The sequence below is a fragment of the Dendropsophus ebraccatus genome, unplaced genomic scaffold (assembly GCF_027789765.1).
Source record: "Dendropsophus ebraccatus isolate aDenEbr1 unplaced genomic scaffold, aDenEbr1.pat pat_scaffold_752_ctg1, whole genome shotgun sequence".
Taxonomy (NCBI): domain Eukaryota; kingdom Metazoa; phylum Chordata; class Amphibia; order Anura; family Hylidae; genus Dendropsophus; species Dendropsophus ebraccatus.
In genome coordinates, this window is record NW_027210351.1 from 33,701 (window position 1) to 50,553 (window position 16,853).

Consider the following 16,853-nt stretch of genomic DNA (forward strand, 5'->3'; position numbering starts at 1 on the left):
ACGAGGCTTCAGAGTGCTAACTCAGCGCAGGCGTGCAACACTCTTTGCCGTTCAGAAACGGGCAACTTTGAGCTGAGAGTTCTTGGGGGGGGGGGGGGGGCTATTCATTCGGCGGAATAAAAACTTTCCGATGACGTTCTGCATAGATAAGATTGTTGCAACAAGGTTTTCTGCCTTTATGATGGGAGTTAGGACTCTGGTGGTGCAGCAACAGGACTTGAACTTGCAAGCATCCAGAGTTAGGAGTTTCACCAGAAGCATTTCTGCCTTTACTGTGTAGGTTGCACCTTTGCTTCATAAAGATGGAGGGAAGACTGGCCCGTACGGGGATCGAACCCGCGACCTTGGCGTTATTAGCACCACGCTCTAACCAACTGAGCTAACCGGCCATGACACGCACATCGCACGCTTTTTTTTTCCGACATGGTTTTCCGCCTTCGGCATGGGGTGGGTTAGACCACTGCTGCATAGAGACAAAAGGTCAACTGGCCCGTACGGGGATCGAACCCGCGACCTTGGCGTTATTAGCACCACGCTCTAACCAACTGAGCTAACCGGCCACGGTACGCACATCGCACGTTTTTTTTTTTCCGACATGGTTTTCCGCCTTCGGCATGGTGGGTTAGACCACTGCTGCATAGAGACAAAATGCAGACTGGCCCGTACGGGGATCGAACCCGCGACCTTGGCGTTATTAGCACCACGCTCTAACCAACTGAGCTAACCGGCCACGGTTCACCCCCGTGCGCCTCGCTTTGTTTCCGTCTCGGCCTTTCACTCTATGGCGCATAAAGCAGCAAAGAGAATTTGGATCCGTGTGCAGAGAAGCCATTGGATTTGGCTACGGCACCTTTTTTTAAAGGTGTGATGTGGGATTTGACAGGTTGAAGAGGGCACTGTGGATGGTCTGCTGGAAAAGCAGAGAGTAAAACTCTTCCCGTTTGGACTGCAACATATCAAAGGGATGCGTAAAGGCTGAAAGAGGGTAGGATTTCTCTCCACCAGGGCCTAAAAGCCTCCGCTGTGAACAGGATTTGAACCTGTGCGGGGAGACCCCATTGGATTTCGAGTCCAACGCCTTAACCACTCGGCCATCACAGCTGCCACGCCTCCACTAGGACACGCCTTCCCACTTGGCGAATGTCTTTTGCAAATGACAGTCTAGCAGGTGCCGTTTGGAAATGACAGTTTAGGGCATGGGCCCGAACGGGGGGGAATTAAGCTACTAGAGTCTGGTTCTTCACGGCAAGGGGCAGGAATGGGGAATGTCTCTCCTTACAGCTGGTTGACTTCAATTATTGATCTCTACGAGATGAAGCAGAGGTAGGTGTCCCTTCCCATGGAACACATAGAAAAGAAAAGAAAGGCACTGCGCTGTGAACAGGATTTGAACCTGTGCGGGGAGACCCCATTGGATTTCAAGTCCAACGCCTTAACCACTCGGCCATCACAGCTGACCGCTGTGCTTCCCAGCTCCCTCATCGGTGGTCATCTGTCAACTACAGCTCAGGGGCTTTCGCCTTGAATGTAAGACGAGGCTTCAGAGTGCTAACTCAGCGCAGGCGTGCAACACTCTTTGCCGTTCAGAAACGGGCAACTTTGAGCTGAGAGTTCTTGGGGGGGGGGGGGGGAGGCTATTCATTCGGCGGAATAAAAACTTTCCGATGACGTTCTGCATAGATAAGATTGTTGCAACAAGGTTTTCTGCCTTTATGATGGGAGTTAGGACTCTGGTGGTGCAGCAACAGGACTTGAACTTGCAAGCATCCAGAGTTAGGAGTTTCACCAGAAGCATTTCTGCCTTTACTGTGTAGGTTGCACCTTTGCTTCATAAAGATGGAGGGAAGACTGGCCCGTACGGGGATCGAACCCGCGACCTTGGCGTTATTAGCACCACGCTCTAACCAACTGAGCTAACCGGCCACGACACGCACATCGCACGCTTTTTTTTTCCGACATGGTTTTCCGCCTTCGGCATGGGGTGGGTTAGACCACTGCTGCATAGAGACAAAAGGTCAACTGGCCCGTACGGGGATCGAACCCGCGACCTTGGCGTTATTAGCACCACGCTCTAACCAACTGAGCTAACCGGCCACGGTACGCACATCGCACGTTTTTTTTTTTCCGACATGGTTTTCCGCCTTCGGCATGGTGGGTTAGACCACTGCTGCATAGAGACAAAATGCAGACTGGCCCGTACGGGGATCGAACCCGCGACCTTGGCGTTATTAGCACCACGCTCTAACCAACTGAGCTAACCGGCCACGGTTCACCCCCGTGCGCCTCGCTTTGTTTCCGTCTCGGCCTTTCACTCTATGGCGCATAAAGCAGCAAAGAGAATTTGGATCCGTGTGCAGAGAAGCCATTGGATTTGGCTACGGCACCTTTTTTTAAAGGTGTGATGTGGGATTTGACAGGTTGAAGAGGGCACTGTGGATGGTCTGCTGGAAAAGCAGAGAGTAAAACTCTTCCCGTTTGGACTGCAACATATCAAAGGGATGCGTAAAGGCTGAAAGAGGGTAGGATTTCTCTCCACCAGGGCCTAAAAGCCTCCGCTGTGAACAGGATTTGAACCTGTGCGGGGAGACCCCATTGGATTTCGAGTCCAACGCCTTAACCACTCGGCCATCACAGCTGCCACGCCTCCACTAGGACACGCCTTCCCACTTGGCGAATGTCTTTTGCAAATGACAGTCTAGCAGGTGCCGTTTGGAAATGACAGTTTAGGGCATGGGCCCGAACGGGGGGGAATTAAGCTACTAGAGTCTGGTTCTTCACGGCAAGGGGCAGGAATGGGGAATGTCTCTCCTTACAGCTGGTTGACTTCAATTATTGATCTCTACGAGATGAAGCAGAGGTAGGTGTCCCTTCCCATGGAACACATAGAAAAGAAAAGAAAGGCACTGCGCTGTGAACAGGATTTGAACCTGTGCGGGGAGACCCCATTGGATTTCAAGTCCAACGCCTTAACCACTCGGCCATCACAGCTGACCGCTGTGCTTCCCAGCTCCCTCATCGGTGGTCATCTGTCAACTACAGCTCAGGGGCTTTCGCCTTGAATGTAAGACGAGGCTTCAGAGTGCTAACTCAGCGCAGGCGTGCAACACTCTTTGCCGTTCAGAAACGGGCAACTTTGAGCTGAGAGTTCTTGGGGGGGGGGGGGGGAGGCTATTCATTCGGCGGAATAAAAACTTTCCGATGACGTTCTGCATAGATAAGATTGTTGCAACAAGGTTTTCTGCCTTTATGATGGGAGTTAGGACTCTGGTGGTGCAGCAACAGGACTTGAACTTGCAAGCATCCAGAGTTAGGAGTTTCACCAGAAGCATTTCTGCCTTTACTGTGTAGGTTGCACCTTTGCTTCATAAAGATGGAGGGAAGACTGGCCCGTACGGGGATCGAACCCGCGACCTTGGCGTTATTAGCACCACGCTCTAACCAACTGAGCTAACCGGCCATGACACGCACATCGCACGCTTTTTTTTTCCGACATGGTTTTCCGCCTTCGGCATGGGGTGGGTTAGACCACTGCTGCATAGAGACAAAAGGTCAACTGGCCCGTACGGGGATCGAACCCGCGACCTTGGCGTTATTAGCACCACGCTCTAACCAACTGAGCTAACCGGCCACGGTACGCACATCGCACGTTTTTTTTTTTCCGACATGGTTTTCCGCCTTCGGCATGGTGGGTTAGACCACTGCTGCATAGAGACAAAATGCAGACTGGCCCGTACGGGGATCGAACCCGCGACCTTGGCGTTATTAGCACCACGCTCTAACCAACTGAGCTAACCGGCCACGGTTCACCCCCGTGCGCCTCGCTTTGTTTCCGTCTCGGCCTTTCACTCTATGGCGCATAAAGCAGCAAAGAGAATTTGGATCCGTGTGCAGAGAAGCCATTGGATTTGGCTACGGCACCTTTTTTTAAAGGTGTGATGTGGGATTTGACAGGTTGAAGAGGGCACTGTGGATGGTCTGCTGGAAAAGCAGAGAGTAAAACTCTTCCCGTTTGGACTGCAACATATCAAAGGGATGCGTAAAGGCTGAAAGAGGGTAGGATTTCTCTCCACCAGGGCCTAAAAGCCTCCGCTGTGAACAGGATTTGAACCTGTGCGGGGAGACCCCATTGGATTTCGAGTCCAACGCCTTAACCACTCGGCCATCACAGCTGCCACGCCTCCACTAGGACACGCCTTCCCACTTGGCGAATGTCTTTTGCAAATGACAGTCTAGCAGGTGCCGTTTGGAAATGACAGTTTAGGGCATGGGCCCGAACGGGGGGGAATTAAGCTACTAGAGTCTGGTTCTTCACGGCAAGGGGCAGGAATGGGGAATGTCTCTCCTTACAGCTGGTTGACTTCAATTATTGATCTCTACGAGATGAAGCAGAGGTAGGTGTCCCTTCCCATGGAACACATAGAAAAGAAAAGAAAGGCACTGCGCTGTGAACAGGATTTGAACCTGTGCGGGGAGACCCCATTGGATTTCAAGTCCAACGCCTTAACCACTCGGCCATCACAGCTGACCGCTGTGCTTCCCAGCTCCCTCATCGGTGGTCATCTGTCAACTACAGCTCAGGGGCTTTCGCCTTGAATGTAAGACGAGGCTTCAGAGTGCTAACTCAGCGCAGGCGTGCAACACTCTTTGCCGTTCAGAAACGGGCAACTTTGAGCTGAGAGTTCTTGGGGGGGGGGGGGGAGGCTATTCATTCGGCGGAATAAAAACTTTCCGATGACGTTCTGCATAGATAAGATTGTTGCAACAAGGTTTTCTGCCTTTATGATGGGAGTTAGGACTCTGGTGGTGCAGCAACAGGACTTGAACTTGCAAGCATCCAGAGTTAGGAGTTTCACCAGAAGCATTTCTGCCTTTACTGTGTAGGTTGCACCTTTGCTTCATAAAGATGGAGGGAAGACTGGCCCGTACGGGGATCGAACCCGCGACCTTGGCGTTATTAGCACCACGCTCTAACCAACTGAGCTAACCGGCCATGACACGCACATCGCACGCTTTTTTTTTCCGACATGGTTTTCCGCCTTCGGCATGGGGTGGGTTAGACCACTGCTGCATAGAGACAAAAGGTCAACTGGCCCGTACGGGGATCGAACCCGCGACCTTGGCGTTATTAGCACCACGCTCTAACCAACTGAGCTAACCGGCCACGGTACGCACATCGCACGTTTTTTTTTTTCCGACATGGTTTTCCGCCTTCGGCATGGTGGGTTAGACCACTGCTGCATAGAGACAAAATGCAGACTGGCCCGTACGGGGATCGAACCCGCGACCTTGGCGTTATTAGCACCACGCTCTAACCAACTGAGCTAACCGGCCACGGTTCACCCCCGTGCGCCTCGCTTTGTTTCCGTCTCGGCCTTTCACTCTATGGCGCATAAAGCAGCAAAGAGAATTTGGATCCGTGTGCAGAGAAGCCATTGGATTTGGCTACGGCACCTTTTTTTAAAGGTGTGATGTGGGATTTGACAGGTTGAAGAGGGCACTGTGGATGGTCTGCTGGAAAAGCAGAGAGTAAAACTCTTCCCGTTTGGACTGCAACATATCAAAGGGATGCGTAAAGGCTGAAAGAGGGTAGGATTTCTCTCCACCAGGGCCTAAAAGCCTCCGCTGTGAACAGGATTTGAACCTGTGCGGGGAGACCCCATTGGATTTCGAGTCCAACGCCTTAACCACTCGGCCATCACAGCTGCCACGCCTCCACTAGGACACGCCTTCCCACTTGGCGAATGTCTTTTGCAAATGACAGTCTAGCAGGTGCCGTTTGGAAATGACAGTTTAGGGCATGGGCCCGAACGGGGGGGAATTAAGCTACTAGAGTCTGGTTCTTCACGGCAAGGGGCAGGAATGGGGAATGTCTCTCCTTACAGCTGGTTGACTTCAATTATTGATCTCTACGAGATGAAGCAGAGGTAGGTGTCCCTTCCCATGGAACACATAGAAAAGAAAAGAAAGGCACTGCGCTGTGAACAGGATTTGAACCTGTGCGGGGAGACCCCATTGGATTTCAAGTCCAACGCCTTAACCACTCGGCCATCACAGCTGACCGCTGTGCTTCCCAGCTCCCTCATCGGTGGTCATCTGTCAACTACAGCTCAGGGGCTTTCGCCTTGAATGTAAGACGAGGCTTCAGAGTGCTAACTCAGCGCAGGCGTGCAACACTCTTTGCCGTTCAGAAACGGGCAACTTTGAGCTGAGAGTTCTTGGGGGGGGGGGGGGGAGGCTATTCATTCGGCGGAATAAAAACTTTCCGATGACGTTCTGCATAGATAAGATTGTTGCAACAAGGTTTTCTGCCTTTATGATGGGAGTTAGGACTCTGGTGGTGCAGCAACAGGACTTGAACTTGCAAGCATCCAGAGTTAGGAGTTTCACCAGAAGCATTTCTGCCTTTACTGTGTAGGTTGCACCTTTGCTTCATAAAGATGGAGGGAAGACTGGCCCGTACGGGGATCGAACCCGCGACCTTGGCGTTATTAGCACCACGCTCTAACCAACTGAGCTAACCGGCCATGACACGCACATCGCACGCTTTTTTTTTCCGACATGGTTTTCCGCCTTCGGCATGGGGTGGGTTAGACCACTGCTGCATAGAGACAAAAGGTCAACTGGCCCGTACGGGGATCGAACCCGCGACCTTGGCGTTATTAGCACCACGCTCTAACCAACTGAGCTAACCGGCCACGGTACGCACATCGCACGTTTTTTTTTTTCCGACATGGTTTTCCGCCTTCGGCATGGTGGGTTAGACCACTGCTGCATAGAGACAAAATGCAGACTGGCCCGTACGGGGATCGAACCCGCGACCTTGGCGTTATTAGCACCACGCTCTAACCAACTGAGCTAACCGGCCACGGTTCACCCCCGTGCGCCTCGCTTTGTTTCCGTCTCGGCCTTTCACTCTATGGCGCATAAAGCAGCAAAGAGAATTTGGATCCGTGTGCAGAGAAGCCATTGGATTTGGCTACGGCACCTTTTTTTAAAGGTGTGATGTGGGATTTGACAGGTTGAAGAGGGCACTGTGGATGGTCTGCTGGAAAAGCAGAGAGTAAAACTCTTCCCGTTTGGACTGCAACATATCAAAGGGATGCGTAAAGGCTGAAAGAGGGTAGGATTTCTCTCCACCAGGGCCTAAAAGCCTCCGCTGTGAACAGGATTTGAACCTGTGCGGGGAGACCCCATTGGATTTCGAGTCCAACGCCTTAACCACTCGGCCATCACAGCTGCCACGCCTCCACTAGGACACGCCTTCCCACTTGGCGAATGTCTTTTGCAAATGACAGTCTAGCAGGTGCCGTTTGGAAATGACAGTTTAGGGCATGGGCCCGAACGGGGGGGAATTAAGCTACTAGAGTCTGGTTCTTCACGGCAAGGGGCAGGAATGGGGAATGTCTCTCCTTACAGCTGGTTGACTTCAATTATTGATCTCTACGAGATGAAGCAGAGGTAGGTGTCCCTTCCCATGGAACACATAGAAAAGAAAAGAAAGGCACTGCGCTGTGAACAGGATTTGAACCTGTGCGGGGAGACCCCATTGGATTTCAAGTCCAACGCCTTAACCACTCGGCCATCACAGCTGACCGCTGTGCTTCCCAGCTCCCTCATCGGTGGTCATCTGTCAACTACAGCTCAGGGGCTTTCGCCTTGAATGTAAGACGAGGCTTCAGAGTGCTAACTCAGCGCAGGCGTGCAACACTCTTTGCCGTTCAGAAACGGGCAACTTTGAGCTGAGAGTTCTTGGGGGGGGGGGGGGGGAGGCTATTCATTCGGCGGAATAAAAACTTTCCGATGACGTTCTGCATAGATAAGATTGTTGCAACAAGGTTTTCTGCCTTTATGATGGGAGTTAGGACTCTGGTGGTGCAGCAACAGGACTTGAACTTGCAAGCATCCAGAGTTAGGAGTTTCACCAGAAGCATTTCTGCCTTTACTGTGTAGGTTGCACCTTTGCTTCATAAAGATGGAGGGAAGACTGGCCCGTACGGGGATCGAACCCGCGACCTTGGCGTTATTAGCACCACGCTCTAACCAACTGAGCTAACCGGCCATGACACGCACATCGCACGCTTTTTTTTTCCGACATGGTTTTCCGCCTTCGGCATGGGGTGGGTTAGACCACTGCTGCATAGAGACAAAAGGTCAACTGGCCCGTACGGGGATCGAACCCGCGACCTTGGCGTTATTAGCACCACGCTCTAACCAACTGAGCTAACCGGCCACGGTACGCACATCGCACGTTTTTTTTTTTCCGACATGGTTTTCCGCCTTCGGCATGGTGGGTTAGACCACTGCTGCATAGAGACAAAATGCAGACTGGCCCGTACGGGGATCGAACCCGCGACCTTGGCGTTATTAGCACCACGCTCTAACCAACTGAGCTAACCGGCCACGGTTCACCCCCGTGCGCCTCGCTTTGTTTCCGTCTCGGCCTTTCACTCTATGGCGCATAAAGCAGCAAAGAGAATTTGGATCCGTGTGCAGAGAAGCCATTGGATTTGGCTACGGCACCTTTTTTTAAAGGTGTGATGTGGGATTTGACAGGTTGAAGAGGGCACTGTGGATGGTCTGCTGGAAAAGCAGAGAGTAAAACTCTTCCCGTTTGGACTGCAACATATCAAAGGGATGCGTAAAGGCTGAAAGAGGGTAGGATTTCTCTCCACCAGGGCCTAAAAGCCTCCGCTGTGAACAGGATTTGAACCTGTGCGGGGAGACCCCATTGGATTTCGAGTCCAACGCCTTAACCACTCGGCCATCACAGCTGCCACGCCTCCACTAGGACACGCCTTCCCACTTGGCGAATGTCTTTTGCAAATGACAGTCTAGCAGGTGCCGTTTGGAAATGACAGTTTAGGGCATGGGCCCGAACGGGGGGGAATTAAGCTACTAGAGTCTGGTTCTTCACGGCAAGGGGCAGGAATGGGGAATGTCTCTCCTTACAGCTGGTTGACTTCAATTATTGATCTCTACGAGATGAAGCAGAGGTAGGTGTCCCTTCCCATGGAACACATAGAAAAGAAAAGAAAGGCACTGCGCTGTGAACAGGATTTGAACCTGTGCGGGGAGACCCCATTGGATTTCAAGTCCAACGCCTTAACCACTCGGCCATCACAGCTGACCGCTGTGCTTCCCAGCTCCCTCATCGGTGGTCATCTGTCAACTACAGCTCAGGGGCTTTCGCCTTGAATGTAAGACGAGGCTTCAGAGTGCTAACTCAGCGCAGGCGTGCAACACTCTTTGCCGTTCAGAAACGGGCAACTTTGAGCTGAGAGTTCTTGGGGGGGGGGGGGGGAGGCTATTCATTCGGCGGAATAAAAACTTTCCGATGACGTTCTGCATAGATAAGATTGTTGCAACAAGGTTTTCTGCCTTTATGATGGGAGTTAGGACTCTGGTGGTGCAGCAACAGGACTTGAACTTGCAAGCATCCAGAGTTAGGAGTTTCACCAGAAGCATTTCTGCCTTTACTGTGTAGGTTGCACCTTTGCTTCATAAAGATGGAGGGAAGACTGGCCCGTACGGGGATCGAACCCGCGACCTTGGCGTTATTAGCACCACGCTCTAACCAACTGAGCTAACCGGCCATGACACGCACATCGCACGCTTTTTTTTTCCGACATGGTTTTCCGCCTTCGGCATGGGGTGGGTTAGACCACTGCTGCATAGAGACAAAAGGTCAACTGGCCCGTACGGGGATCGAACCCGCGACCTTGGCGTTATTAGCACCACGCTCTAACCAACTGAGCTAACCGGCCACGGTACGCACATCGCACGTTTTTTTTTTTCCGACATGGTTTTCCGCCTTCGGCATGGTGGGTTAGACCACTGCTGCATAGAGACAAAATGCAGACTGGCCCGTACGGGGATCGAACCCGCGACCTTGGCGTTATTAGCACCACGCTCTAACCAACTGAGCTAACCGGCCACGGTTCACCCCCGTGCGCCTCGCTTTGTTTCCGTCTCGGCCTTTCACTCTATGGCGCATAAAGCAGCAAAGAGAATTTGGATCCGTGTGCAGAGAAGCCATTGGATTTGGCTACGGCACCTTTTTTTAAAGGTGTGATGTGGGATTTGACAGGTTGAAGAGGGCACTGTGGATGGTCTGCTGGAAAAGCAGAGAGTAAAACTCTTCCCGTTTGGACTGCAACATATCAAAGGGATGCGTAAAGGCTGAAAGAGGGTAGGATTTCTCTCCACCAGGGCCTAAAAGCCTCCGCTGTGAACAGGATTTGAACCTGTGCGGGGAGACCCCATTGGATTTCGAGTCCAACGCCTTAACCACTCGGCCATCACAGCTGCCACGCCTCCACTAGGACACGCCTTCCCACTTGGCGAATGTCTTTTGCAAATGACAGTCTAGCAGGTGCCGTTTGGAAATGACAGTTTAGGGCATGGGCCCGAACGGGGGGGAATTAAGCTACTAGAGTCTGGTTCTTCACGGCAAGGGGCAGGAATGGGGAATGTCTCTCCTTACAGCTGGTTGACTTCAATTATTGATCTCTACGAGATGAAGCAGAGGTAGGTGTCCCTTCCCATGGAACACATAGAAAAGAAAAGAAAGGCACTGCGCTGTGAACAGGATTTGAACCTGTGCGGGGAGACCCCATTGGATTTCAAGTCCAACGCCTTAACCACTCGGCCATCACAGCTGACCGCTGTGCTTCCCAGCTCCCTCATCGGTGGTCATCTGTCAACTACAGCTCAGGGGCTTTCGCCTTGAATGTAAGACGAGGCTTCAGAGTGCTAACTCAGCGCAGGCGTGCAACACTCTTTGCCGTTCAGAAACGGGCAACTTTGAGCTGAGAGTTCTTGGGGGGGGGGGGGGAGGCTATTCATTCGGCGGAATAAAAACTTTCCGATGACGTTCTGCATAGATAAGATTGTTGCAACAAGGTTTTCTGCCTTTATGATGGGAGTTAGGACTCTGGTGGTGCAGCAACAGGACTTGAACTTGCAAGCATCCAGAGTTAGGAGTTTCACCAGAAGCATTTCTGCCTTTACTGTGTAGGTTGCACCTTTGCTTCATAAAGATGGAGGGAAGACTGGCCCGTACGGGGATCGAACCCGCGACCTTGGCGTTATTAGCACCACGCTCTAACCAACTGAGCTAACCGGCCATGACACGCACATCGCACGCTTTTTTTTTCCGACATGGTTTTCCGCCTTCGGCATGGGGTGGGTTAGACCACTGCTGCATAGAGACAAAAGGTCAACTGGCCCGTACGGGGATCGAACCCGCGACCTTGGCGTTATTAGCACCACGCTCTAACCAACTGAGCTAACCGGCCACGGTACGCACATCGCACGTTTTTTTTTTTCCGACATGGTTTTCCGCCTTCGGCATGGTGGGTTAGACCACTGCTGCATAGAGACAAAATGCAGACTGGCCCGTACGGGGATCGAACCCGCGACCTTGGCGTTATTAGCACCACGCTCTAACCAACTGAGCTAACCGGCCACGGTTCACCCCCGTGCGCCTCGCTTTGTTTCCGTCTCGGCCTTTCACTCTATGGCGCATAAAGCAGCAAAGAGAATTTGGATCCGTGTGCAGAGAAGCCATTGGATTTGGCTACGGCACCTTTTTTTAAAGGTGTGATGTGGGATTTGACAGGTTGAAGAGGGCACTGTGGATGGTCTGCTGGAAAAGCAGAGAGTAAAACTCTTCCCGTTTGGACTGCAACATATCAAAGGGATGCGTAAAGGCTGAAAGAGGGTAGGATTTCTCTCCACCAGGGCCTAAAAGCCTCCGCTGTGAACAGGATTTGAACCTGTGCGGGGAGACCCCATTGGATTTCGAGTCCAACGCCTTAACCACTCGGCCATCACAGCTGCCACGCCTCCACTAGGACACGCCTTCCCACTTGGCGAATGTCTTTTGCAAATGACAGTCTAGCAGGTGCCGTTTGGAAATGACAGTTTAGGGCATGGGCCCGAACGGGGGGGAATTAAGCTACTAGAGTCTGGTTCTTCACGGCAAGGGGCAGGAATGGGGAATGTCTCTCCTTACAGCTGGTTGACTTCAATTATTGATCTCTACGAGATGAAGCAGAGGTAGGTGTCCCTTCCCATGGAACACATAGAAAAGAAAAGAAAGGCACTGCGCTGTGAACAGGATTTGAACCTGTGCGGGGAGACCCCATTGGATTTCAAGTCCAACGCCTTAACCACTCGGCCATCACAGCTGACCGCTGTGCTTCCCAGCTCCCTCATCGGTGGTCATCTGTCAACTACAGCTCAGGGGCTTTCGCCTTGAATGTAAGACGAGGCTTCAGAGTGCTAACTCAGCGCAGGCGTGCAACACTCTTTGCCGTTCAGAAACGGGCAACTTTGAGCTGAGAGTTCTTGGGGGGGGGGGGGGAGGCTATTCATTCGGCGGAATAAAAACTTTCCGATGACGTTCTGCATAGATAAGATTGTTGCAACAAGGTTTTCTGCCTTTATGATGGGAGTTAGGACTCTGGTGGTGCAGCAACAGGACTTGAACTTGCAAGCATCCAGAGTTAGGAGTTTCACCAGAAGCATTTCTGCCTTTACTGTGTAGGTTGCACCTTTGCTTCATAAAGATGGAGGGAAGACTGGCCCGTACGGGGATCGAACCCGCGACCTTGGCGTTATTAGCACCACGCTCTAACCAACTGAGCTAACCGGCCATGACACGCACATCGCACGCTTTTTTTTTCCGACATGGTTTTCCGCCTTCGGCATGGGGTGGGTTAGACCACTGCTGCATAGAGACAAAAGGTCAACTGGCCCGTACGGGGATCGAACCCGCGACCTTGGCGTTATTAGCACCACGCTCTAACCAACTGAGCTAACCGGCCACGGTACGCACATCGCACGTTTTTTTTTTTCCGACATGGTTTTCCGCCTTCGGCATGGTGGGTTAGACCACTGCTGCATAGAGACAAAATGCAGACTGGCCCGTACGGGGATCGAACCCGCGACCTTGGCGTTATTAGCACCACGCTCTAACCAACTGAGCTAACCGGCCACGGTTCACCCCCGTGCGCCTCGCTTTGTTTCCGTCTCGGCCTTTCACTCTATGGCGCATAAAGCAGCAAAGAGAATTTGGATCCGTGTGCAGAGAAGCCATTGGATTTGGCTACGGCACCTTTTTTTAAAGGTGTGATGTGGGATTTGACAGGTTGAAGAGGGCACTGTGGATGGTCTGCTGGAAAAGCAGAGAGTAAAACTCTTCCCGTTTGGACTGCAACATATCAAAGGGATGCGTAAAGGCTGAAAGAGGGTAGGATTTCTCTCCACCAGGGCCTAAAAGCCTCCGCTGTGAACAGGATTTGAACCTGTGCGGGGAGACCCCATTGGATTTCGAGTCCAACGCCTTAACCACTCGGCCATCACAGCTGCCACGCCTCCACTAGGACACGCCTTCCCACTTGGCGAATGTCTTTTGCAAATGACAGTCTAGCAGGTGCCGTTTGGAAATGACAGTTTAGGGCATGGGCCCGAACGGGGGGGAATTAAGCTACTAGAGTCTGGTTCTTCACGGCAAGGGGCAGGAATGGGGAATGTCTCTCCTTACAGCTGGTTGACTTCAATTATTGATCTCTACGAGATGAAGCAGAGGTAGGTGTCCCTTCCCATGGAACACATAGAAAAGAAAAGAAAGGCACTGCGCTGTGAACAGGATTTGAACCTGTGCGGGGAGACCCCATTGGATTTCAAGTCCAACGCCTTAACCACTCGGCCATCACAGCTGACCGCTGTGCTTCCCAGCTCCCTCATCGGTGGTCATCTGTCAACTACAGCTCAGGGGCTTTCGCCTTGAATGTAAGACGAGGCTTCAGAGTGCTAACTCAGCGCAGGCGTGCAACACTCTTTGCCGTTCAGAAACGGGCAACTTTGAGCTGAGAGTTCTTGGGGGGGGGGGGGGGAGGCTATTCATTCGGCGGAATAAAAACTTTCCGATGACGTTCTGCATAGATAAGATTGTTGCAACAAGGTTTTCTGCCTTTATGATGGGAGTTAGGACTCTGGTGGTGCAGCAACAGGACTTGAACTTGCAAGCATCCAGAGTTAGGAGTTTCACCAGAAGCATTTCTGCCTTTACTGTGTAGGTTGCACCTTTGCTTCATAAAGATGGAGGGAAGACTGGCCCGTACGGGGATCGAACCCGCGACCTTGGCGTTATTAGCACCACGCTCTAACCAACTGAGCTAACCGGCCATGACACGCACATCGCACGCTTTTTTTTTCCGACATGGTTTTCCGCCTTCGGCATGGGGTGGGTTAGACCACTGCTGCATAGAGACAAAAGGTCAACTGGCCCGTACGGGGATCGAACCCGCGACCTTGGCGTTATTAGCACCACGCTCTAACCAACTGAGCTAACCGGCCACGGTACGCACATCGCACGTTTTTTTTTTTCCGACATGGTTTTCCGCCTTCGGCATGGTGGGTTAGACCACTGCTGCATAGAGACAAAATGCAGACTGGCCCGTACGGGGATCGAACCCGCGACCTTGGCGTTATTAGCACCACGCTCTAACCAACTGAGCTAACCGGCCACGGTTCACCCCCGTGCGCCTCGCTTTGTTTCCGTCTCGGCCTTTCACTCTATGGCGCATAAAGCAGCAAAGAGAATTTGGATCCGTGTGCAGAGAAGCCATTGGATTTGGCTACGGCACCTTTTTTTAAAGGTGTGATGTGGGATTTGACAGGTTGAAGAGGGCACTGTGGATGGTCTGCTGGAAAAGCAGAGAGTAAAACTCTTCCCGTTTGGACTGCAACATATCAAAGGGATGCGTAAAGGCTGAAAGAGGGTAGGATTTCTCTCCACCAGGGCCTAAAAGCCTCCGCTGTGAACAGGATTTGAACCTGTGCGGGGAGACCCCATTGGATTTCGAGTCCAACGCCTTAACCACTCGGCCATCACAGCTGCCACGCCTCCACTAGGACACGCCTTCCCACTTGGCGAATGTCTTTTGCAAATGACAGTCTAGCAGGTGCCGTTTGGAAATGACAGTTTAGGGCATGGGCCCGAACGGGGGGGAATTAAGCTACTAGAGTCTGGTTCTTCACGGCAAGGGGCAGGAATGGGGAATGTCTCTCCTTACAGCTGGTTGACTTCAATTATTGATCTCTACGAGATGAAGCAGAGGTAGGTGTCCCTTCCCATGGAACACATAGAAAAGAAAAGAAAGGCACTGCGCTGTGAACAGGATTTGAACCTGTGCGGGGAGACCCCATTGGATTTCAAGTCCAACGCCTTAACCACTCGGCCATCACAGCTGACCGCTGTGCTTCCCAGCTCCCTCATCGGTGGTCATCTGTCAACTACAGCTCAGGGGCTTTCGCCTTGAATGTAAGACGAGGCTTCAGAGTGCTAACTCAGCGCAGGCGTGCAACACTCTTTGCCGTTCAGAAACGGGCAACTTTGAGCTGAGAGTTCTTGGGGGGGGGGGGGGAGGCTATTCATTCGGCGGAATAAAAACTTTCCGATGACGTTCTGCATAGATAAGATTGTTGCAACAAGGTTTTCTGCCTTTATGATGGGAGTTAGGACTCTGGTGGTGCAGCAACAGGACTTGAACTTGCAAGCATCCAGAGTTAGGAGTTTCACCAGAAGCATTTCTGCCTTTACTGTGTAGGTTGCACCTTTGCTTCATAAAGATGGAGGGAAGACTGGCCCGTACGGGGATCGAACCCGCGACCTTGGCGTTATTAGCACCACGCTCTAACCAACTGAGCTAACCGGCCATGACACGCACATCGCACGCTTTTTTTTTCCGACATGGTTTTCCGCCTTCGGCATGGGGTGGGTTAGACCACTGCTGCATAGAGACAAAAGGTCAACTGGCCCGTACGGGGATCGAACCCGCGACCTTGGCGTTATTAGCACCACGCTCTAACCAACTGAGCTAACCGGCCACGGTACGCACATCGCACGTTTTTTTTTTTCCGACATGGTTTTCCGCCTTCGGCATGGTGGGTTAGACCACTGCTGCATAGAGACAAAATGCAGACTGGCCCGTACGGGGATCGAACCCGCGACCTTGGCGTTATTAGCACCACGCTCTAACCAACTGAGCTAACCGGCCACGGTTCACCCCCGTGCGCCTCGCTTTGTTTCCGTCTCGGCCTTTCACTCTATGGCGCATAAAGCAGCAAAGAGAATTTGGATCCGTGTGCAGAGAAGCCATTGGATTTGGCTACGGCACCTTTTTTTAAAGGTGTGATGTGGGATTTGACAGGTTGAAGAGGGCACTGTGGATGGTCTGCTGGAAAAGCAGAGAGTAAAACTCTTCCCGTTTGGACTGCAACATATCAAAGGGATGCGTAAAGGCTGAAAGAGGGTAGGATTTCTCTCCACCAGGGCCTAAAAGCCTCCGCTGTGAACAGGATTTGAACCTGTGCGGGGAGACCCCATTGGATTTCGAGTCCAACGCCTTAACCACTCGGCCATCACAGCTGCCACGCCTCCACTAGGACACGCCTTCCCACTTGGCGAATGTCTTTTGCAAATGACAGTCTAGCAGGTGCCGTTTGGAAATGACAGTTTAGGGCATGGGCCCGAACGGGGGGGAATTAAGCTACTAGAGTCTGGTTCTTCACGGCAAGGGGCAGGAATGGGGAATGTCTCTCCTTACAGCTGGTTGACTTCAATTATTGATCTCTACGAGATGAAGCAGAGGTAGGTGTCCCTTCCCATGGAACACATAGAAAAGAAAAGAAAGGCACTGCGCTGTGAACAGGATTTGAACCTGTGCGGGGAGACCCCATTGGATTTCAAGTCCAACGCCTTAACCACTCGGCCATCACAGCTGACCGCTGTGCTTCCCAGCTCCCTCATCGGTGGTCATCTGTCAACTACAGCTCAGGGGCTT

The 16,853-nt window shown here is 52.2% G+C and overlaps 55 non-coding genes across 55 annotated transcripts; all 55 read right to left on the bottom strand.

Moving 5' to 3' along the window:
- Window positions 1–315: 315 nt before the first annotated feature.
- TRNAI-AAU (transfer RNA isoleucine (anticodon AAU)) lies at window positions 316–389 on the bottom strand. The gene has a single exon. It is a non-coding gene; the product is annotated as a tRNA-Ile (tRNA).
- A 97-nt stretch (window positions 390–486) lies between these two features.
- On the bottom strand, window positions 487–560 carry TRNAI-AAU (transfer RNA isoleucine (anticodon AAU)). Its single transcript has one exon. It is a non-coding gene; the product is annotated as a tRNA-Ile (tRNA).
- A 96-nt stretch (window positions 561–656) lies between these two features.
- Window positions 657–730, bottom strand: TRNAI-AAU (transfer RNA isoleucine (anticodon AAU)). Its single transcript has one exon. It is a non-coding gene; the product is annotated as a tRNA-Ile (tRNA).
- A 289-nt stretch (window positions 731–1,019) lies between these two features.
- TRNAS-CGA (transfer RNA serine (anticodon CGA)) lies at window positions 1,020–1,101 on the bottom strand. The gene has a single exon. It is a non-coding gene; the product is annotated as a tRNA-Ser (tRNA).
- A 271-nt stretch (window positions 1,102–1,372) lies between these two features.
- TRNAS-UGA (transfer RNA serine (anticodon UGA)) lies at window positions 1,373–1,454 on the bottom strand. The gene has a single exon. It is a non-coding gene; the product is annotated as a tRNA-Ser (tRNA).
- Window positions 1,455–1,849: 395 nt separating this feature from the next.
- Window positions 1,850–1,923, bottom strand: TRNAI-AAU (transfer RNA isoleucine (anticodon AAU)). Its single transcript has one exon. It is a non-coding gene; the product is annotated as a tRNA-Ile (tRNA).
- Window positions 1,924–2,020: 97 nt separating this feature from the next.
- Window positions 2,021–2,094, bottom strand: TRNAI-AAU (transfer RNA isoleucine (anticodon AAU)). Its single transcript has one exon. It is a non-coding gene; the product is annotated as a tRNA-Ile (tRNA).
- A 96-nt stretch (window positions 2,095–2,190) lies between these two features.
- On the bottom strand, window positions 2,191–2,264 carry TRNAI-AAU (transfer RNA isoleucine (anticodon AAU)). The gene has a single exon. It is a non-coding gene; the product is annotated as a tRNA-Ile (tRNA).
- A 289-nt stretch (window positions 2,265–2,553) lies between these two features.
- Window positions 2,554–2,635, bottom strand: TRNAS-CGA (transfer RNA serine (anticodon CGA)). The gene has a single exon. It is a non-coding gene; the product is annotated as a tRNA-Ser (tRNA).
- A 271-nt stretch (window positions 2,636–2,906) lies between these two features.
- TRNAS-UGA (transfer RNA serine (anticodon UGA)) lies at window positions 2,907–2,988 on the bottom strand. The gene has a single exon. It is a non-coding gene; the product is annotated as a tRNA-Ser (tRNA).
- A 395-nt stretch (window positions 2,989–3,383) lies between these two features.
- On the bottom strand, window positions 3,384–3,457 carry TRNAI-AAU (transfer RNA isoleucine (anticodon AAU)). Its single transcript has one exon. It is a non-coding gene; the product is annotated as a tRNA-Ile (tRNA).
- Window positions 3,458–3,554: 97 nt separating this feature from the next.
- Window positions 3,555–3,628, bottom strand: TRNAI-AAU (transfer RNA isoleucine (anticodon AAU)). Its single transcript has one exon. It is a non-coding gene; the product is annotated as a tRNA-Ile (tRNA).
- A 96-nt stretch (window positions 3,629–3,724) lies between these two features.
- TRNAI-AAU (transfer RNA isoleucine (anticodon AAU)) lies at window positions 3,725–3,798 on the bottom strand. The gene has a single exon. It is a non-coding gene; the product is annotated as a tRNA-Ile (tRNA).
- A 289-nt stretch (window positions 3,799–4,087) lies between these two features.
- Window positions 4,088–4,169, bottom strand: TRNAS-CGA (transfer RNA serine (anticodon CGA)). Its single transcript has one exon. It is a non-coding gene; the product is annotated as a tRNA-Ser (tRNA).
- Window positions 4,170–4,440: 271 nt separating this feature from the next.
- TRNAS-UGA (transfer RNA serine (anticodon UGA)) lies at window positions 4,441–4,522 on the bottom strand. The gene has a single exon. It is a non-coding gene; the product is annotated as a tRNA-Ser (tRNA).
- Window positions 4,523–4,916: 394 nt separating this feature from the next.
- Window positions 4,917–4,990, bottom strand: TRNAI-AAU (transfer RNA isoleucine (anticodon AAU)). The gene has a single exon. It is a non-coding gene; the product is annotated as a tRNA-Ile (tRNA).
- A 97-nt stretch (window positions 4,991–5,087) lies between these two features.
- Window positions 5,088–5,161, bottom strand: TRNAI-AAU (transfer RNA isoleucine (anticodon AAU)). Its single transcript has one exon. It is a non-coding gene; the product is annotated as a tRNA-Ile (tRNA).
- A 96-nt stretch (window positions 5,162–5,257) lies between these two features.
- On the bottom strand, window positions 5,258–5,331 carry TRNAI-AAU (transfer RNA isoleucine (anticodon AAU)). The gene has a single exon. It is a non-coding gene; the product is annotated as a tRNA-Ile (tRNA).
- Window positions 5,332–5,620: 289 nt separating this feature from the next.
- Window positions 5,621–5,702, bottom strand: TRNAS-CGA (transfer RNA serine (anticodon CGA)). Its single transcript has one exon. It is a non-coding gene; the product is annotated as a tRNA-Ser (tRNA).
- A 271-nt stretch (window positions 5,703–5,973) lies between these two features.
- Window positions 5,974–6,055, bottom strand: TRNAS-UGA (transfer RNA serine (anticodon UGA)). Its single transcript has one exon. It is a non-coding gene; the product is annotated as a tRNA-Ser (tRNA).
- A 395-nt stretch (window positions 6,056–6,450) lies between these two features.
- Window positions 6,451–6,524, bottom strand: TRNAI-AAU (transfer RNA isoleucine (anticodon AAU)). The gene has a single exon. It is a non-coding gene; the product is annotated as a tRNA-Ile (tRNA).
- A 97-nt stretch (window positions 6,525–6,621) lies between these two features.
- Window positions 6,622–6,695, bottom strand: TRNAI-AAU (transfer RNA isoleucine (anticodon AAU)). The gene has a single exon. It is a non-coding gene; the product is annotated as a tRNA-Ile (tRNA).
- Window positions 6,696–6,791: 96 nt separating this feature from the next.
- TRNAI-AAU (transfer RNA isoleucine (anticodon AAU)) lies at window positions 6,792–6,865 on the bottom strand. Its single transcript has one exon. It is a non-coding gene; the product is annotated as a tRNA-Ile (tRNA).
- Window positions 6,866–7,154: 289 nt separating this feature from the next.
- On the bottom strand, window positions 7,155–7,236 carry TRNAS-CGA (transfer RNA serine (anticodon CGA)). The gene has a single exon. It is a non-coding gene; the product is annotated as a tRNA-Ser (tRNA).
- Window positions 7,237–7,507: 271 nt separating this feature from the next.
- TRNAS-UGA (transfer RNA serine (anticodon UGA)) lies at window positions 7,508–7,589 on the bottom strand. Its single transcript has one exon. It is a non-coding gene; the product is annotated as a tRNA-Ser (tRNA).
- A 396-nt stretch (window positions 7,590–7,985) lies between these two features.
- On the bottom strand, window positions 7,986–8,059 carry TRNAI-AAU (transfer RNA isoleucine (anticodon AAU)). Its single transcript has one exon. It is a non-coding gene; the product is annotated as a tRNA-Ile (tRNA).
- A 97-nt stretch (window positions 8,060–8,156) lies between these two features.
- Window positions 8,157–8,230, bottom strand: TRNAI-AAU (transfer RNA isoleucine (anticodon AAU)). The gene has a single exon. It is a non-coding gene; the product is annotated as a tRNA-Ile (tRNA).
- Window positions 8,231–8,326: 96 nt separating this feature from the next.
- TRNAI-AAU (transfer RNA isoleucine (anticodon AAU)) lies at window positions 8,327–8,400 on the bottom strand. Its single transcript has one exon. It is a non-coding gene; the product is annotated as a tRNA-Ile (tRNA).
- A 289-nt stretch (window positions 8,401–8,689) lies between these two features.
- TRNAS-CGA (transfer RNA serine (anticodon CGA)) lies at window positions 8,690–8,771 on the bottom strand. Its single transcript has one exon. It is a non-coding gene; the product is annotated as a tRNA-Ser (tRNA).
- Window positions 8,772–9,042: 271 nt separating this feature from the next.
- TRNAS-UGA (transfer RNA serine (anticodon UGA)) lies at window positions 9,043–9,124 on the bottom strand. The gene has a single exon. It is a non-coding gene; the product is annotated as a tRNA-Ser (tRNA).
- A 395-nt stretch (window positions 9,125–9,519) lies between these two features.
- TRNAI-AAU (transfer RNA isoleucine (anticodon AAU)) lies at window positions 9,520–9,593 on the bottom strand. Its single transcript has one exon. It is a non-coding gene; the product is annotated as a tRNA-Ile (tRNA).
- A 97-nt stretch (window positions 9,594–9,690) lies between these two features.
- Window positions 9,691–9,764, bottom strand: TRNAI-AAU (transfer RNA isoleucine (anticodon AAU)). The gene has a single exon. It is a non-coding gene; the product is annotated as a tRNA-Ile (tRNA).
- A 96-nt stretch (window positions 9,765–9,860) lies between these two features.
- Window positions 9,861–9,934, bottom strand: TRNAI-AAU (transfer RNA isoleucine (anticodon AAU)). The gene has a single exon. It is a non-coding gene; the product is annotated as a tRNA-Ile (tRNA).
- Window positions 9,935–10,223: 289 nt separating this feature from the next.
- TRNAS-CGA (transfer RNA serine (anticodon CGA)) lies at window positions 10,224–10,305 on the bottom strand. Its single transcript has one exon. It is a non-coding gene; the product is annotated as a tRNA-Ser (tRNA).
- Window positions 10,306–10,576: 271 nt separating this feature from the next.
- TRNAS-UGA (transfer RNA serine (anticodon UGA)) lies at window positions 10,577–10,658 on the bottom strand. The gene has a single exon. It is a non-coding gene; the product is annotated as a tRNA-Ser (tRNA).
- A 394-nt stretch (window positions 10,659–11,052) lies between these two features.
- On the bottom strand, window positions 11,053–11,126 carry TRNAI-AAU (transfer RNA isoleucine (anticodon AAU)). The gene has a single exon. It is a non-coding gene; the product is annotated as a tRNA-Ile (tRNA).
- A 97-nt stretch (window positions 11,127–11,223) lies between these two features.
- Window positions 11,224–11,297, bottom strand: TRNAI-AAU (transfer RNA isoleucine (anticodon AAU)). The gene has a single exon. It is a non-coding gene; the product is annotated as a tRNA-Ile (tRNA).
- A 96-nt stretch (window positions 11,298–11,393) lies between these two features.
- TRNAI-AAU (transfer RNA isoleucine (anticodon AAU)) lies at window positions 11,394–11,467 on the bottom strand. Its single transcript has one exon. It is a non-coding gene; the product is annotated as a tRNA-Ile (tRNA).
- A 289-nt stretch (window positions 11,468–11,756) lies between these two features.
- TRNAS-CGA (transfer RNA serine (anticodon CGA)) lies at window positions 11,757–11,838 on the bottom strand. The gene has a single exon. It is a non-coding gene; the product is annotated as a tRNA-Ser (tRNA).
- A 271-nt stretch (window positions 11,839–12,109) lies between these two features.
- Window positions 12,110–12,191, bottom strand: TRNAS-UGA (transfer RNA serine (anticodon UGA)). Its single transcript has one exon. It is a non-coding gene; the product is annotated as a tRNA-Ser (tRNA).
- A 394-nt stretch (window positions 12,192–12,585) lies between these two features.
- TRNAI-AAU (transfer RNA isoleucine (anticodon AAU)) lies at window positions 12,586–12,659 on the bottom strand. Its single transcript has one exon. It is a non-coding gene; the product is annotated as a tRNA-Ile (tRNA).
- Window positions 12,660–12,756: 97 nt separating this feature from the next.
- Window positions 12,757–12,830, bottom strand: TRNAI-AAU (transfer RNA isoleucine (anticodon AAU)). The gene has a single exon. It is a non-coding gene; the product is annotated as a tRNA-Ile (tRNA).
- Window positions 12,831–12,926: 96 nt separating this feature from the next.
- Window positions 12,927–13,000, bottom strand: TRNAI-AAU (transfer RNA isoleucine (anticodon AAU)). Its single transcript has one exon. It is a non-coding gene; the product is annotated as a tRNA-Ile (tRNA).
- A 289-nt stretch (window positions 13,001–13,289) lies between these two features.
- Window positions 13,290–13,371, bottom strand: TRNAS-CGA (transfer RNA serine (anticodon CGA)). Its single transcript has one exon. It is a non-coding gene; the product is annotated as a tRNA-Ser (tRNA).
- Window positions 13,372–13,642: 271 nt separating this feature from the next.
- TRNAS-UGA (transfer RNA serine (anticodon UGA)) lies at window positions 13,643–13,724 on the bottom strand. The gene has a single exon. It is a non-coding gene; the product is annotated as a tRNA-Ser (tRNA).
- Window positions 13,725–14,119: 395 nt separating this feature from the next.
- TRNAI-AAU (transfer RNA isoleucine (anticodon AAU)) lies at window positions 14,120–14,193 on the bottom strand. The gene has a single exon. It is a non-coding gene; the product is annotated as a tRNA-Ile (tRNA).
- A 97-nt stretch (window positions 14,194–14,290) lies between these two features.
- On the bottom strand, window positions 14,291–14,364 carry TRNAI-AAU (transfer RNA isoleucine (anticodon AAU)). Its single transcript has one exon. It is a non-coding gene; the product is annotated as a tRNA-Ile (tRNA).
- Window positions 14,365–14,460: 96 nt separating this feature from the next.
- On the bottom strand, window positions 14,461–14,534 carry TRNAI-AAU (transfer RNA isoleucine (anticodon AAU)). The gene has a single exon. It is a non-coding gene; the product is annotated as a tRNA-Ile (tRNA).
- A 289-nt stretch (window positions 14,535–14,823) lies between these two features.
- On the bottom strand, window positions 14,824–14,905 carry TRNAS-CGA (transfer RNA serine (anticodon CGA)). Its single transcript has one exon. It is a non-coding gene; the product is annotated as a tRNA-Ser (tRNA).
- A 271-nt stretch (window positions 14,906–15,176) lies between these two features.
- On the bottom strand, window positions 15,177–15,258 carry TRNAS-UGA (transfer RNA serine (anticodon UGA)). The gene has a single exon. It is a non-coding gene; the product is annotated as a tRNA-Ser (tRNA).
- A 394-nt stretch (window positions 15,259–15,652) lies between these two features.
- Window positions 15,653–15,726, bottom strand: TRNAI-AAU (transfer RNA isoleucine (anticodon AAU)). The gene has a single exon. It is a non-coding gene; the product is annotated as a tRNA-Ile (tRNA).
- A 97-nt stretch (window positions 15,727–15,823) lies between these two features.
- Window positions 15,824–15,897, bottom strand: TRNAI-AAU (transfer RNA isoleucine (anticodon AAU)). The gene has a single exon. It is a non-coding gene; the product is annotated as a tRNA-Ile (tRNA).
- Window positions 15,898–15,993: 96 nt separating this feature from the next.
- TRNAI-AAU (transfer RNA isoleucine (anticodon AAU)) lies at window positions 15,994–16,067 on the bottom strand. Its single transcript has one exon. It is a non-coding gene; the product is annotated as a tRNA-Ile (tRNA).
- Window positions 16,068–16,356: 289 nt separating this feature from the next.
- Window positions 16,357–16,438, bottom strand: TRNAS-CGA (transfer RNA serine (anticodon CGA)). Its single transcript has one exon. It is a non-coding gene; the product is annotated as a tRNA-Ser (tRNA).
- Window positions 16,439–16,709: 271 nt separating this feature from the next.
- TRNAS-UGA (transfer RNA serine (anticodon UGA)) lies at window positions 16,710–16,791 on the bottom strand. Its single transcript has one exon. It is a non-coding gene; the product is annotated as a tRNA-Ser (tRNA).
- Between the last annotated feature and the right edge of the window lie 62 nt (window positions 16,792–16,853).